This window comes from Pinus tabuliformis, chromosome X (assembly GCF_031772625.1).
Source record: "Pinus tabuliformis cultivar Carrire ecotype Pingquan chromosome X, CPIR1, whole genome shotgun sequence".
Lineage (NCBI taxonomy): Eukaryota > Viridiplantae > Streptophyta > Pinopsida > Pinales > Pinaceae > Pinus > Pinus tabuliformis.
In genome coordinates this window covers 1,052,269,232-1,052,286,514 of record NC_142308.1, presented here as the reverse complement: position 1 = coordinate 1,052,286,514, position 17,283 = coordinate 1,052,269,232, and the positions used below count along the sequence as shown (strand labels likewise).

The 17,283-nt window shown below is 38.7% G+C and overlaps 2 pseudogenes; both read left to right on the top strand.

Moving 5' to 3' along the window:
- The first annotated feature begins 2,156 nt into the window (after positions 1-2,156).
- Positions 2,157-10,415, top strand: LOC149143423 (uncharacterized; annotated as a pseudogene).
- A 5,974-nt stretch (positions 10,416-16,389) lies between these two features.
- Positions 16,390-17,037, top strand: LOC149143422 (squalene synthase 1 pseudogene; annotated as a pseudogene).
- The last annotated feature ends 246 nt before the right edge of the window (positions 17,038-17,283 follow it).

Genomic DNA, 17,283 nt, shown 5'->3' with positions numbered 1-17,283 from the left:
TTGTTTTCTTCTTAGAGACTGCAGGAATTCCCAAGTGCTCTGTAGGTGGGTGGTGTTTTCTTCTTCAAGACTACAAGATTTCCAAAGTCTTTTCTAGATTTCGGTGGGATTGGCTTTGTTGGGACTTTACACAAAACCATTGGGCCTTTACATAAACCATTGTAAATGCATTGCTCCCCGAGTCCCTTTATTACTCTTCATTGTTTTTTCTAGGTCTATGCAATATTCAATGTTTGAATTCGAATTTTCAACTACCCCATCCTAATTGACACAAGTTCCAGAACCTAATAAATGGACATCTGCTTTGATCGAAGTTTATTTACAAATATACGGGTTTTATGGTATTCACCATGAAACCATATGAGCGCTTGTGAATACCCAGTTCATTTTGCCTTTTGTTTACAGCTCATTACAAGCATGTAATCTGATTATAATGGGCTGTAGATAAGCATAAGGTTGAACCTGAGAATTTGTAACCAAAGGGGGAAACTTGCGGGTTTGTTCTATAAAAGGGGTGCATGCATAATACAGATTAGGGCTCTGGGTTCTGCAATTTTTACAGGCTTTATTTCTATCTGAATACTAGGATTACCCATTTTTGTATACAGTTGAGATTGCAGAAATTGTAACTAGAAATGAGTTCCAAAGAAGTGCAAAACTAGGCTGAGCAGAGGATTTTTAAATTATTGGTAATGAAGAAAACTAATAAACAAATAATACACACTCACACTCATAAAATAAATATTAGACATATAGGAAAACTAGACATGGTGGAAAAGGCCTCAGCCTTACAACATTCCTCTCATTCTCATTATTAATCAGTCCAATCCAATGTACAAAGAATGATAATAACACAAATAAATACATGAGAAAGTTGGTCTCAAAATAGTATGTCTATCTTGGACACTATGGTTGAGAAAATATCTCAACAACACACTAATCTAGGAGCCTAACTAGTTGGAGAGAATCTCTCAACCAACTAAGCCTAAACTGACTCCTAACCATGAAGAACAAATTCAATCTAGAAAGGTAGGATTAAATCCTAACTTTCATGATTTTAATTAATTTAATTATTTGGACTTAGAATTGTTTTTAATGTGAGAGTGAGGCTAACATTTCCCCCTCAATGATAAGTCCAAATTAAGAACAAGGAACCCTCTTCCAAGTTCTTAAGTTGACCCTCAAAAAACACTGCTTGAAAAACCGCCAAAGCTGGATGCTGAAGAAACTGCAATATGAACAGACCATGAGTTAGTTGCATGTCTGATTCATCTCTGAAAGTCTCTTGACAACTCCTTCACGTGTCAAGTTGCAAAAGGATCCAACTATCCTTTGCTTGAAATCAACATCCTGTGTCCACTGACAAAATGCGATGAACGCCCACTGGCATATCTGCTGATGCCCATTGGCTGAAAAACAACTCACTGTTGTGTAGATCATCTTCCAGATTCATCACGTTAGGTTTCTTGTTTTGATTGACGTTTCGAACCAGCAACGGTGGTTCATCTTCAAGATGTGAAAGATTAGTGGAAAACTGATCTTATTATTCAGTTTAATAAATAGATGTATCAGATGCATTGTTGACACATATTAGAGATTATTAAATTATTAAATTATTATTTATTAGGGTCATAGTTGTTTTAATTTATATTCTATTATTTTAATTGTTTTACTTTGTATTTTGTTATTTTACTTATATTTCATTTTAATTGTATGTTTCAATTATTCACTAAGGTTAATTATAAATGTGGTTTTTTAATGTTATTTAACTTCTATTAATACATAAGTTATCATAGTTTTGAAATTTATGCGATTATTAATTTATTATTAAATTAAAATTTATTAGGATCATAGTTGTTTTAATTGAATACCTGTGGTGACCCATGATCTGGCTCTCGTTCAACTGCAGGGGACTAGCCAACCCCAGAAAATGATTGGCACTGAAAAGACTCCTTCATGTATCTAGATGTGATATTATTTTTCTTCAAGAAACTCTGTGCACAGCTGAGGTGGCGGTGAAATGTCTACAAGCTTTGCTCCCGGGATGGATTCTGCATGGCCTGGATGCATGTGGTCGATCTGGTGGATTACTCATTGGTATCAACCCAAGGAATTGTAGGTCTCTCTCCGCCTGGGGGGGCAGAGGTTTCCTCGGTATGGATATTATTGTTGGTGAACTGGGTATCCCGATCAGATTTATCAATATATATGGACCTAACCAGAATCGACTTCCCTTCTGGCAAGACTTTCTATCTGGTGACCATATCACACAGCATACTGTGATAGGGGGGGATTTCAATTTCTCATTGGGAGTTGGAGAATCCTGGGGACATAATGCCCAGTGGGACACCATTGCGGATCAAATGCAAATGCTCCTAGACTCTCATCACCTTGTGGATATCCCTATGAACAAGAAGCTACCTACTTGGCACAATCAGCGCACTGGGGAGGCTGCTCTGGGGAGGCGACTGGACAGGTTTATGATGCATCAGGAACTAATACAGATATGCCCATTATACAGACAATGGGTTGGTACAGGGGGACTATCCGATCATCAACCGATTTTTCTCCAGATTAGTAACAACAATCCTAAGCCGCGGCCTCCCTTCAAATTCTTTGCTGGCTTTCTACAGGATCCGGATTATATCAAGATGGTCTCGGACTTTTGGGCATCACAGCCCCCACTGCGGGAGCAGAGGAAAGCATGTGATTTCTGTGAGAGACTCAAAAAACTCAAAGTATTGACCGAGAACTGGGCGACAACCAAGCGGAACAGGGATGAACAGATTCTGATAGATACCGAAGCTCAGATAGCTTCATTGACTGATGATAAAGGGACTGGTTATCTCTCTGACGATTCCAAAGCACTACTTAACCAACTGCTTGGTCAAAAAGCAAAAATTCTACAAGAAAAGGAGGAGCATTGGAGGCTTAAAAGTAGAGCCATTTGGCTCAAAGCGGGGGACTCTAATACTAAATTCTTTCATAACTTAGCCAATGGCAGGAAGGCATCGAACACTATATGGAGACTACCAAGGGAGCCAGACGGATGGGCTACTACACATCAGCAACTGGCTAGCCTTGGGGTATCCCATTTCAAGGGTCTCTTCACAGCACCACCTGAAGTCACTCTTCCTGATATCATTAGAGTTGCTGAAAAGTTCCCCCGGTTTGTTGGTCAGGAGGATATTGAAGATCTTACAAATCCAGTCACTTCACAGGAGCTTGAAAGTACACTTAAATGGTTTAAGAAAGACAAGAGCCCGGGACCAGATGGATGGCCTGTGGAATTCTATCTGGCTTTTTATGAACGGATGGGTGAGGATCTATTAGCTGTAGTTGAGGAAAGCCGGATCTCGGGGCACATCCACCCTCCTATGAATCAGACCTATATTGCCTTGATTCCCAAATCAGATGAACCCTCATCCTTCAATGATTTTCGACCTATCTCCCTCTGTAATTGCCTCTACAAAATCATTGCCAAGATTATAGCCAATCGTATTAAGCCGATTCTATCCTCCCATATATCTGCTGAACAATTTGCTTTCCTCCGAAATCGCCATATCCAAGAAGCCATTGGCACTGCCCAGGAAACTTTACATTCCATTAAGTTGAAGAACCTGAAAGGGGTATCCTTAAAAATCGACCTTACTAAGGCATTTGACAAGGTGAATTGGCTATATCTCAAGATGATCCTTATCCACCTGGGCTTTCCTCACCCATTTATAAATTGGATTATGGGATGTGTTTCTTCTGTCTCCTTTGCCATCCTCAGATCATTTTTACATCAACAGGGGTATCAGGCAAGGCTGCCCTCTCTCCCCACTTTTCTTTCTCATTGTTATGGAAGGATTGAGTAGGCTTATTGCGGATGCAAAAAGGAATGGGGAGCTAAGTGGTCTCAAAATTACTGAACAATTCTCCATTACCCACCTGTTGTTCGTTGATGACATTCTCATCTTTCTTAATGGTAGTGTCAGAGATAGCACTGCATTATATAATATCCTCCACCTTTTCTGTAAAGCTACGGGCATGGAAATCAACAGGGACAAATCCACCAGATCATTGACGAGATGTACACAGCAAGAAACTCAGTTGGCAGTACAATTCTTTCCCTATCTGGAAAATAATCTTCTGGAAGGTATTAAATATCTGGGATTCAGATTAAGGCCGGATGGATATAAATCTGAACACTGGGTGTGGCTCATCAACAAAATTGAAAAAAGGATTACTTGCTGGCACCACCGCTTACTGTCAAAAGCTGGCAGATTACAGCTGATCAAATCTGTTCTTGAGGCCACACCAGTATACTGGATGTCCCTCACCTGGATTCCGAAGGGCATTTTACAAAAAATACAACAAATTTGCAGCAGATTCCTGTGGAATGGAAACAAAAAGGGAAAGATTTTTGCATGGACAAGATGGTCCCTTGTATCCATGCCTAAGAAATGGGGCGGGTGGGGACTAAAATCCCTCTCAGAGTTCGCACAAGCCCTAACAGCAAAACAGGGCTGGTCACTACTCAAGATGGACAGCCTATGGGCCGAAGTTATACATAAAAAATACATTTGGCCTTCCAATATCACAGACTGGCTTCGCAGACCTACATGGAATCACCTGGGTGTATCGGTGATCTGGAGAGCTACTCTTAAAGCTCTGCCTCTCATCAAGGATAACCTATTATGGAAAATAGGTAATGGAACTCAAGTTCGCATAGGGCTGGACCCATGGCCTGGGTCTGGGAACGCTCACCTTCTGCCAGAAGACATGATCCGACACCTCAACAATAAGGGCATTAAACATTTAGCACAGGTTGGTGACCCACACCGAACCACCATATTCACTCAGGCATGGATAACGGATCAACAGTGGCAATTGACAGACGATTGGGCGGAACATTGGCATCGATACATACAGGCACTCACTGAAACTCATATTAAGTTACACGAGCAGGATGATGAACTCATTTGGGCACCTGCTAAAACAGGCATTTATACACCAAAGCTGGGCTACTTAAAGCTCATTGAGGACAAGAAGCCTGATTTACTCAAAAATTGGTGGGCGGACATCTGGCAGCTACAAGCTCAGCCTAGGACCAGACTTTTAATGTGGAGCATTTTGGCGAATAAAATACCAACAGGGGAAAATCTCAAAAGGAGAGCTTTTGCTGGACCTACCTGGTGTGTACTCTGCAACAAGGCGGAGGAAACTTCATCTCATCTATTCCTCACCTGCGAAGTCACTATAGAAATCTGGCAGCAGGTTAAACATGCCCTTAACATCACCACCGCCTGGCATGCTGATGATATCCCCGCAGCCTGGACACATTGGTGGACTGCTGTGACTTCGGAAAAGGCAAGAAACCTACCGTTAGTGGTGTCCATGTACATTTGGTACAAGCGCAACGACATCATTTTTGCGGAAGGCAGGTGTAACTGGCAGCTTCTACCGCCTTCCATCTGCGCAGCCTACACAGAAATTCCATTTGATAATAAAACTAATTCTCCCAGGCATATCACTCCCGAAATTATAAATAAGGATATGCCTTGGGCCTATTTCGATGGGGCCGCATCGGCTCAAGGGTGTGGAGGGGGTATTCTTTTTCACTTGACAGATACACATTTCTTCCACCTGAGACTGGGCCTTGGTCTGGGTACCAACAATCATGCTGAGCTTATCACTCTGAGACATCTTCTTTATTTTGCACTATCTAAAAACTGCCGTCAAGTTCAAATTTTTGGTGACTCTAAGATAGTGATTGATTGGGCAAACAATACATCCATCTGTCATACATACTCTTTGAAACATATCTTGGAAGAAATTGTTTTTTTCAAAACACATTTTGACCGGATCACTGTTTCTCATATTTACAGGGAAAGAAATACAACTGCTGACCGGCTCTCGAAAGAAGCGGCGGATCGGCCTCTAGGCGATTGGATGATCGAAGAATACAGTCCAGATGGGGTGCACAGGTTCTACCACCGCCCCTACATTGATGGTCTACAACAAGGGGACATCCTCCCCTTCTGAAAATTTTTGATACACTTGACTCTTTTCTGTATATAACGGCATGGCTCTGGTAGACGCTTTTTTGTTTTTAGTAATTGACCAGAGGTATATACACCTCAATTTTGCATATTATAGAACTTTTATGTAATACTGTTAAATATTGTAATGGATACAGCCCCATCGTATCCATAGAGACACCTACGGGACAGATCTATGTAACTTTTCTGAACAGTGGTAATACCACGCTACAGCATATGCCTTGGCATCAACAGCATGTAATCTCTATTATACCTCTTAATAGAATTACGAACTCTATTTTCCCCGGAAAAATTGAATACAATAATAATAAATTATTATTGAATTATAATTTATTAGGGGCATACTTGTTTACTTTGAATTTTGTTATTTTAATTATATTTCATTATAATTGTATGTTTCAATTATTTATTAAGATTAATTATAAATGTGTTTTTTTTTTTTTAACTTTTATTAATACATAAGTTATCATAGTTTTGAAATTATGAGATTATTAATTTATTAAATTATTATTGAATTATAATTTATTAGGGTCATAGTTGTTTTAATTTATATTCTATTATTATAATTATATTATATTTTAATTGTTTTATTTTGTATTTTGTTATTTTAATTATATTTCATTTTAATTGTATGTTTTAATTATTTATTAAGACTCATTATAACTGTGGTTTTTTTAATGATATTTAGGTTCTATTAGTGGTTTTTTTGAATTTTATGTGATTAAGATATCTTATTATATAGTTAAATTGAAGTTTTGTTTAAAGTTTTTATTGTTAAATTATTGTTAATTTTAAATTCTTGTTAAATTATATTTTATTACGGTCATAATTTATTTTAATTATAATGGATTAAGCCATTTTTATTTGTTCTTGGTTAACTAGAGGGGAATTATGGTTAGGGAGGGGTAGGATTGGATGATAGGATTGGAATCCAATTTTCACTTATGGTCTATCCGTTGTTTCTGTTGAGGTTATTAGGGTGCTTGCTAATTTCTATGGCTTCTCGAAATTTCCTTATGAAGTAGTGATCACTTCTAGCTAAGATGCGGGTATCTTCTATACAAATTTGGTGCTTAGTTTTATTGGAATGTTCTGTTAGAGCTGATGAATTGAATCGATTATGTTTGATGAACCACCGTTGTTGGTTCGAAACATCAATCAAAACAAGAAACCTAATGCGATGAATCTGGAAGATGATCTACACAATTATGAAGATCGTAGAAACCTAAAAGATAAAAAATTCACTGTTGCTTTTGTTGTGTTTGAAAACTACTCACTGCTGACTTCGCTGTCAATCGCCCACTGGCGAATTTTGTTGATGCTCACTGGTTAATGAAAATGCCCACTGGCTGCTTTGTTGATGTTGTCGAGACTTTCAGTCTGACAACCACTGTCAATTTCATTGACATTTTCCCCCCTTTGTCAGATGAAAGGAGAGACAATCTTCTTCAAATTATTGTTGAACTCCCCTCCTTCAGGTGTAGGAGTGTTTCACTGATGTATTCCCCCATTCAACTGTACGAGAGTACCATCTTCATTTTTACTGTTGGTTGCATTATGTGTGAGTGAATTCGATTGTAAAACTTATACAATCTTCTGACCGTGGATGACCATTCTGAGGGATCAATCCATGAATAACCGATCTTCAAAATGCTTGTTTGTTGTTGTTTGCTGCATTGTGTTGATGAATGATTTGACTTGCCACAATGGTGACAATGATGGAGATCAAAACACTAATCTTCCAGATGACCAGTTCTTTGACAATGAAGGCAGTTTGGTTTGACTGCAACTTCAGTTTGCGCACATGTCTGTTTGTCTGCAACTTTCTCATGGCTTGTTGATGTTATTTGATCAAGAAATCCTGCACTGATGAACTTGATCGGCTTAGAATAATCGGGGATATGCAAGTTGTTTTCATCTTTGTCAAATCATAATCCTCATCGATTTTTGCTACTTTGAAGTTCTTCCCATGGCTTGATGATTGGCTTGGAAGAAAGTTGAATTGAATGAGGGACCACTTCGACACTTGAAGTTGGTTGGATCAATGACTTGGAATCAACATCTTTATCTTCATATGTACGGATGAAAGACTTGGAAACATCACTCTTCTGTTGCAACTCATCTCTTTGAAGTTTCGACTCTAGTTGAAGAAACTTGATCATTTCATGTGCATGATGTAGATTCATTGAAATATCAACAAGAGTTGATTTGCTAATTTGCACCATGACTTCAGCAATTGAGAGGATCAAATTGTTAAGAATCTTTAATAATTGAATCCTTTTCGCCATGTGAACTTGCTTACTATGAATTCAGGCTCGCTTGATGTTGTGAACTTTTCACTTGCTTGAACTCGCACTCTTGATTGATTACTGACACTTTGTGCTTTCTGAAATGTACTCACTAAATGTGATGATTTAAAAAAGAAGGGTGTCGAACACTGTCGAAAATGAACCCAAGTGACAAATGACAAGTTCAATCTTGATGATTCAGTTGAAGACATACTTGAATTAATGAATTCACCTTAACAATTCAAATTAGGGTGTCGATTACAACCGAGAATGCACCCATACAATTTAACTGAATTTGACTTTGATTACAATTCAACTTACAAATTATGATTTGCAAGTTACAGTTTTGTATTGAGCTTATTAAAGAAATGGTGCAAGTGTAATTTCCAAAAAAATTGTTGTTGAATGGCTGCAAAAATTGTTGATATAGATAACACCTTGATTGGATGTTGATGTAGAAATGTCTTTTTTGACAAGTTGATTATGTATTGGTGCTTCTTGATTGCTTGTAGTTTGCTTGATTACATAAGCTTGAATGGAATTAATTATGTGCATGCAAGTCATTAATTTTTTCTGTGTACCATATTAGAAAGATGCCATAGGAAGGTTAATGTCAAAACTAGACACAAAACAAAAACAATATGAAGGATCATGCGCCATCACAAACATACACATGGTGTACCTAAGATCCCCTTATTCAATTTTGGGTGGATCTAGGATACAATCACCACCAAAAAAATATGTTTTTATTTAAATATGGGAGTACATCAACCTTCACCTTCTCAAGCAATGAAAATGTCACACTTGCAAATTGTCTTCAAAGACTGCGTGCACTGACTCAATCGCTCTCAAAGTAATATACTACTTTGAATTACAATGATTTTTCTAAAAAAAAATTCACTTATCACTCCACATACAAAATATGCACCTTATGACTCTACAAAATAAAAATTATTTTATCCACTCCTTATCTCTCCCAAAAATCACTCAGGTAAAAAATTACACCCTTTTAAACAAAAAAGAAAGAAACACTTTATCTAATTTTATGGCCACCTAAACTTCAATTACAACCATCACATCAAACATGTGATTTCTAATATTAAAATCCCCACTTCAAAAAATACACTTCAAAGAATCTCAAATATAATATAATTTAATGAGCACTTATTCTCTCACCTTCCACTAATCCTCTCTCATTCATGCGTTCCCTTCCTTTGCTCCATAAAGGGTATGTATTATGTCATACCATATGAAGATACACTTCACCATGGGATGATTAATTTCCTACGGATTGATAGATTGAATTTCAGGGGAGAGCAAAGGTGAGTCTCGATTGGAGTGGATGTGATTCACGATCCGGCGGTTTTATTGCTTGATGAACCCACATCTCGTCTCGATAGCTTCACAACTTTAAAAATCATGAAAATTCTGAAATCCATGGCATAATTTCATGGGAGGGCTGTGATTTTGAGTATTCATCAACCCGGGTTTCGAATCCTAGAGCTCTTCGATTCGATTTTGTTGTTGTCCAATGGTTCGACTGTGCATCACGGGCCTCTGGAAATGCCGGAATCCAGTTTGGTTTCTGCAGGGCATCGGATTGTTCCTCACATGAACATACTGGAGTACGCCATTGATGCCATGAAGAATCAGGGATTCAGTAACACCAGCTGCAAGAATCATGGGCGAGTCAAAGTGACTTTGTATGATCTCTTTCTGCATTCTCGGCAGATAAATCACGTTACAGAATTGAATGCCATGAGGTTTGCAGGATCAAGAACGCACGAAATCACGGTGCTCACACACAGATTTTTCTTGAATATTTACAGAACAAAAGACCTTTTTTGCAGTGAGAACGGTTTAGGCCATGGGTGCAGGGCTCTGTTTGGGGTCAATATTTTATAGAGGATCCGATCCTGGAGAACGCATGGGGCTATTTGCATTTAGTCTCACTTTCTTGCTTTCTTCAACCACAAACAAAAGGCAACACACAAGTTCAGTCTTCAACCTCACATCCCTTCATGTAGAAACACATTTAAGTCTCACACATTTGCTCATCTGGATCTTGGAGGGCAGTTAACACCAATTTTGGTTTCTCTTGTGAGCAAAGATTCATCCATGCTTCATGGCCTCGATAACGCCAGCATAGAAACGGCCACTATCATCACTGGCCAGTCCACTCGTGCACTGCTCCATATCAGAAGGGAATCATCCTCCACTGCAATTTGAGACCGAGCGGCACAGAAGGAGCAAAGAAAATAAAAACTAACACCAAAATAGTAAATTATTCTTCCTTTATTCATTCATTGGGAATAATTTATGTGTTGACTTCTACAGGACAACCTCATATTGAAGCTTAGTTTGCAGGCAACAAGAAATTATCTGACCTTCATGTTGAGATTTTCTGTTTGAGTCAAATAGGCAAAAATCTCTGAAGGATGACAACAATAGGGATTTAGTTCCTAGATTAGCTCGAGGTTGTTGGGAGGGAGTTAATGTCTCCTATATTTGATGTGAGGGAGTTATGAGGCTATTATATTGTCTATGCTATATAACAGGCAATCATTCAGATGATTTGCCAAGAGAGAGTGTGAGGATTTCATGATGTAATCTCCTAATTTGATTAATAAACTCCTGATGCCTATGTTTGGTGGACGTAGCCCAGATTGGTTGGGTGAACCACGTTAATTCTTGTGTTTATGTGCTTGTAAATTGCTGTGTGTATTTATGTTTGCTGTGCACCTGATCCAACAATTGGTATCAGAGCATGTTGGAGGTGCCTGGAGGAGCTGATTGGAGGTGCTGCGTGCGTGACTGCTGTGTATACCCAGAGCTGGTGCATATCTGTTGCTGATGCGTATTGAAGAACTGCTGTTGCTAATGCGTATGCAATACTGTGATATTTAACATTTGCATATAACTGGTCGCTTGAGAGCAATTGTTATCAGAGGTTTTGGGTTTGATATAATAGTATATGGTTATCAGTAATGCGCAGAATTAAAAAATAAAATAAAACGCCCACGTGACATTTTCCAGCTTCTCATTGGGACATACCAATTTTTAGAGCGATTTTGTATGAATGAGTGTGGAAAGAATTTGTCTGATGTATTAATGTTCAGAGATTGGGAATTGTTATTCAAGTGAGGAAGTTTACAACTGATGTTGTTAAAATTCGCTTGGAAGACCGTGTGAGCCAGAAGCTAAGAACACAAAATGTTTTGTTTGTTGGTTGTTTTTTATTTTTGGCGGTGATTGATCTGAAATAACTGTAACTTGCCCAGCAAATGAAATCTTTTTTTTTTAAAGGCAAAAGTACAAAGCATAGGCAGTTTTCTTTGTAAACACAAAGGCATAGGCAATTTTTTTTTTAAATTGCTGGTTGGATATTGGAGATTATTGTGTTTTTTGCTGATACAAGATGGCCAAAACACAAAGTGCCCGGTTTGAAATTGAGCAATTTAATGGGAAAAATAATTTTGAGATCTGGAAGGTGAAGATGCACGATCTGATGGTTCAACAAGGTGTGGTGAAAGCATTGTTGGGAAAAAACAAAAGACCTCCTTCCATGACGGAGGATGAATGGGATGAGATGGACGATAGAGCTTTGAGCGCAATTCGGTTATGTCTCGCGGACGATGTTCTGTTCAACATTGTGTCAGAGAAAACCACCACAGGCTTGTGGTTGAAGCTTGAGAAGCTCTATATGACGAAATCTTTGACAAATCGGATTCTCCTGAAACAGAAGCTTTACAGTTTGCGGATGAAAGAAGGTACCTCAATTGCTGATCACCTGAATGTTTTTAATACCTTGTTGGTGCAATTAAACAGTCTAGATGTGAAATTTGATTCAGAGGATAAGGCGATAACTTTATTATGTTCATTGCCCGAATCCTGGGATCACTTTGTTACTTCCATAAGTTTTAGTACATCAGAAATTCTTGAATTTGACAATGTTGTTGGAGCCTTGTTGGCTGAGGAGACGAGGAAGAGGTCGAATGCAGACACCTCTACATCAGAGGTAATGATGGCCAGAGGTCGCTCACGAGAGAGACACTCCGGGGGAAAGCATAGCGACTCTCGTTCAAAATCCAAAGGAAAGAAGCCAAAGGTGAAGTGCTGGCATTGAGGCAAGGCTGGACATCTAAAAAAGGATTGCTGGAAGTGAAAGCAGGCTGCTAAAGAAGGCTCTTCGACAGAAAAGAAGGAAGCCAACACCACAGATACAGGTTCAGTATCTGGTTCAGGTATGAGTGATGAAGTACTGTCAGTTAATGTTTCAAAACATGATCAACATTGGTTGTTAGATTCCGGGGCATCTAACCACATGTGTATACATAAAGATTGGTTTAAACATATATATCAATTGATGATGGTGTTGTGTACATGGGTAATGATGTAACATGTAATATTGTTGGGATTGGAAGCATACAACTACAAATGTTTGATGGCACAACCAAAATATTAACTGATGTGAGGCATGTACCAGATTTAAGGAAAAATTTGATTTCATTAGGAGCACTTGATTCAAATGGATATAAAACCGTAATTCAAGGTGGAGTTATGAAAATCTATAAAGGTATCTTACTAGTGATGAAAGCTAAGAAAGTAGGAAATCTATTTCAGTTAGAAGGTAGAACTGGGTCAGATCATGTGTCTGTGTCTGAACATGACAGTAGTTCCATTCACTTATGGCATCAAAGATTGGGGCATATGAGTGAAAGAGGATTGAAAATTTTCGCTGACCGAAAGTTACTTCCTAATCTAAGATCTGGAAAATTGGATTTTTGTAAACATTGTCTGTTTGGTAAACAAAGTAAACAAAAGTTTAAAACAGGCAAACATACTAGTAAAGGTATACTTGATTATATCCATTCAGATGTTTGGGGTCCAGCCCCTACAACGTCATATGGTGGTTCGTCTTATTTTGTATCATTCATTGATGACTATTCTCGGAAAGTTTGGGTCTTCATGTTGAAAAAGAAGTCTGATGTTTTTACAATTTTCAAGCAGTTTAGAGCATTGGTAGAAAACAACACTGGTAGAACTATAAAATGTTTAAGAACTGACAATGGTGGTGAGTTTTCCTCCAAGGAGTTTGACAGCTATTGCAAGGATGCAGGGATCGAAAGACATAAGACCACGGTTTATACTCCTCAGCAGAATGGAGTTGCTGAACGCATGAACAGGACTCTTCTAGAGAGAGCAAGGTGTATGCTGAGTAACGCCGGGTTGCCAAAGGAGTTGTGGACGGAAGCAGTGGCAACTGCTTGTTATGTGATAAACCGCTCTCCATCAACGGCAATAGACTGCAAGGTTCCGCAAGAGGTATGGACAGAACACCCTTATGACTATTCTAAACTCAGAGTGATTGGTTGTGATGCATATGCTCTAGTGCCTAAACATCAGCGAACTAAATTAGATCCGAAATCAAAAAGGTATGTCTTTGTTGGGTATGGTGATGGAACAAAGGGATATAGATTGTGGGATCCTACTACCCGCAAAATCATCATCAACAGAGATGTAAGGTTTAATGAATCCTCTCTTGTACAGTTAGATGTAGATAGAAGATTGAAACAGGATGATGTATCTGATTTCCAACATATTCAGTTTGACAACATTTCTAATGATAGTCATAACGACCATAGTTCAGATTCTAGTCATGAACAGGTTTCAGAATCAGATTATGAACAGGGTTCAGATGGAGGACATGAACAGGTCTCAGATGGCGATCATGAAGAAATTCCTACAGTTGATAGACAGCCAGTTGTGGAAGCACCAAAAACGTTCTTAAGGAGATCTAAAAGGATCAAACGTCGTCCGAGAAGGTATGATGATCATGTTACTTCAGTTGATTTGATCGCTAATGATGATGAACCTTTGTGTTATCAGGAAGCTGTAGAAGGTTCAAATAGTGACAAATGGAAAGCAGCCATGAAGGAAGAAATGATGGCCTTAGGTAAGAATGGTACGTGGGATCTGGTTGAACTTCCCAAAGGTAGGAAAACTGTGGGATGAAAGTGGGTGTACAAGCTGAAACGTGGTGTGAATGATACGAAAGATAGGTACAAAGCTCGGCTGGTTGCAAAAGGGTTTTCTCAGAAAGCTAGCATAGACTTTCATGAGATATTTTCACCAGTGGTTAAAATTGTTTCAATTAGAATTGTGTTAGCATTAGTGGCTTTGTTTGATTTGGAGTTGCAGCAGTTAGATGTTAAGACTGCATTTCTACATGGTGATTTAGATGATGAAATATATATGGAACAACCGGAAGGGTTTTTTCAGCATCGCAATGCGAAATTTGTTTGCAGGCTCAAGAAGTCATTATATGGCCTGAAGCAGTCGCCTCGGCAGTGGTATAAGAAGTTTGATTCTTTCATGTTGAGTCAGAAATATGTAAGAATTGAATATGATCATTGTGTTTATTTTAAGCAGTTAAATAATGGCATGTTCATTATCTTAGTGTTGTATGTTGATGATATGCTTTTAGCAAGCAAAAGCATTGAAGAAATCAACAGATTGAAGACTCAGATGGCAAGGACGTTTGATATGAAAGATCTAGGAGCGGCAAGATAGATTTTGGGCATGGAGATTTTCAAAGACAGGGGCAATGGTAAGCTGTGGCTATCACAACAGAAGTATGTTGAGAAAATACTTTTGAGGTTTGGTATGAATAATGTGAACCCTGTGTCAGTCCCTTTAGCTTCCCATTTTAAGCTTTCTTCGAGTTTATGTCCTAATACAGATGAAGAAAAGGATTATATGTCTCGAATTCCTTATGCCAATGTAGTAGGATGTTTGATGTATGCGATGGTGTGTACGCGACCAGATATTTCTCATGCAGTTGGGGTTGTCAGCAGGTACATGGCAAATCCGGGTAAAGAACACTGGTCAGCAGTGAAATGGGTGCTTCGGTACTTGAGAGGCACAAGTAGTTATTGTATTTCTTACAATAAGAGTAGTGAATATGTTTGCGGATATGTTGATTCCGATTTTGCAGGTGACTTGCATAAGAGAAGATCAACTTCAGGGTACGTCTTTACTCTTGCAGGTGGAGCTATAAGCTGGATGTCAAAGCTACAGAACATTGTTGCTTTGTCTACTACTGAAGCAGAATACATTGCTGCTTCTCATGCTTGCAAAGAGGTGGTTTGGTTGAAAGGTTTGCTTGGTGAGTTTGGTAGGTTGCAGGATAACATCAGGTTACTTTGTGACAGTCAAAGTGCAATACATTTGGCTAAGAACCGGCCTATCATAGTAAGTCAAAGCATATTCCAATCAAATATCATTTTGTAAGACAGGTTATCACTGAAAGGGGAGTTTCTCTTGAAAAGGTGCATACAAAGGAGAACTGTGCAGACATGTTCACGAAACCAGTTTTGTTGGAGAAGCTACGCTGGTGTTTGGTTTCTCTTGGCTTGCAGAAAAGATAAAATAATAATAACAGGGCATCAGACGAACTGTTGTCAAGGTGGAGATTGTTGAGATTTTCTGTTTGAGTCAAATAGGCAAAAATCTCTGAAGGATGACAACAATAGGGATTTAGTTCCTAGATTAGCTCCAGGTTGTTGGGAGGGAGTTAATGCCTCCTATATTTGATGTGAGGGAGTTATGAGGCTGTTATATTGTCTATGCTATATAACAGGCAATCATTCGGATGATTTGCCAAGAGAGAGTGTGAGGATTTCATGATGTAATCTCCTAATTTGATTAATAAACTCCTGATGCCTATGTTTGGTGGACGTAGCCCAGATTGGTTGGGTGAACCACGCTAATTCTTGTGTTGATGTGCTTGTAAATTGCTGTGTGTATTTATGTTTGCTGTGCACCTGATCCAACACTTCATTGACGCGAAAGAAACATATAGCGATAGGACTACATTGGATATTTGTTGCAGATATATCTGAGCATCAGGTATTGTATGATGACTTGCCGAAGTTGAATTCTACTGCGTATTGATTTCAATATGTGTTGCTTTAGCTTGAGTGCATAAGGCATACAGATAACTAAAAAGTCCACAATTGAATTGTTTGGGAGTACTGAATCAAAACTGAAAAATGTGTTTTCTAGTGATGATGAAAATCACGCAAACGCATGCGCTGAAGCAGATCCCGTCGGAACCGGATCTGGCTTTTTGTTTCACTATGTTGCAGAGGGTCTCCCAGAGCTTCGCCTTCGTGATCCAACAATTGGGACCCAAACTTTGAAATGATGTATGCATATTCTATTTGGTTCTTCGAGGTCTTGACACTGTTGAGGATGATAGAAGCATTCCATTGGATACAAAGCTACCAATTCTGAAGGCTTTCTATAAACACATATATGATCCTTCCTGGCACTTTTCATGGGCAGTCAAGTACTACAAAGAACTGATGGAAAAAATTCATCATGTTTCAACTACCTTTTTACGGATTGGAAGGCGATATCAGGAAGCAATTGAAGAAATAACTAGGAAGATGGGTGCTGGGATGGCAGAATTTATCTGCAAAGAGGTTGAATCAGTGGACTATGATGAATATTTCCATTATGTCGCAAGACTAGCCGGATTCGGTTTGTCACGACTCTTTTATGCAGCTCAGCTTGAGGATCTTCAGCCAGATTCCCTGTCAAATTCAATGGGTTTGTTTCTTCAGAAAACAAACATTATTAGAGATTACCTGGAAGATATAAATGAGATACCAGCGCCACACATGTTTTGGCCCTGACATGAAAACCTTGTGCTCTCTACTCTAGCACTTTTCACGTTGCTCCATATTTGCAGTGTTCTCCTTTAACTAGTGATCTGGCTCACTCCAGTTCGACTATCAAACCCTTAAGCTCATGCTTAGCTCTAACTAATCTCACAGCAGCTCTGATACCACATGAAGAAAACTAATAAGCAAATAATACACACTCACACTTATAAAATAAATATCAAACATATAGAAAAACTAGACATGTCGGAAAACGCC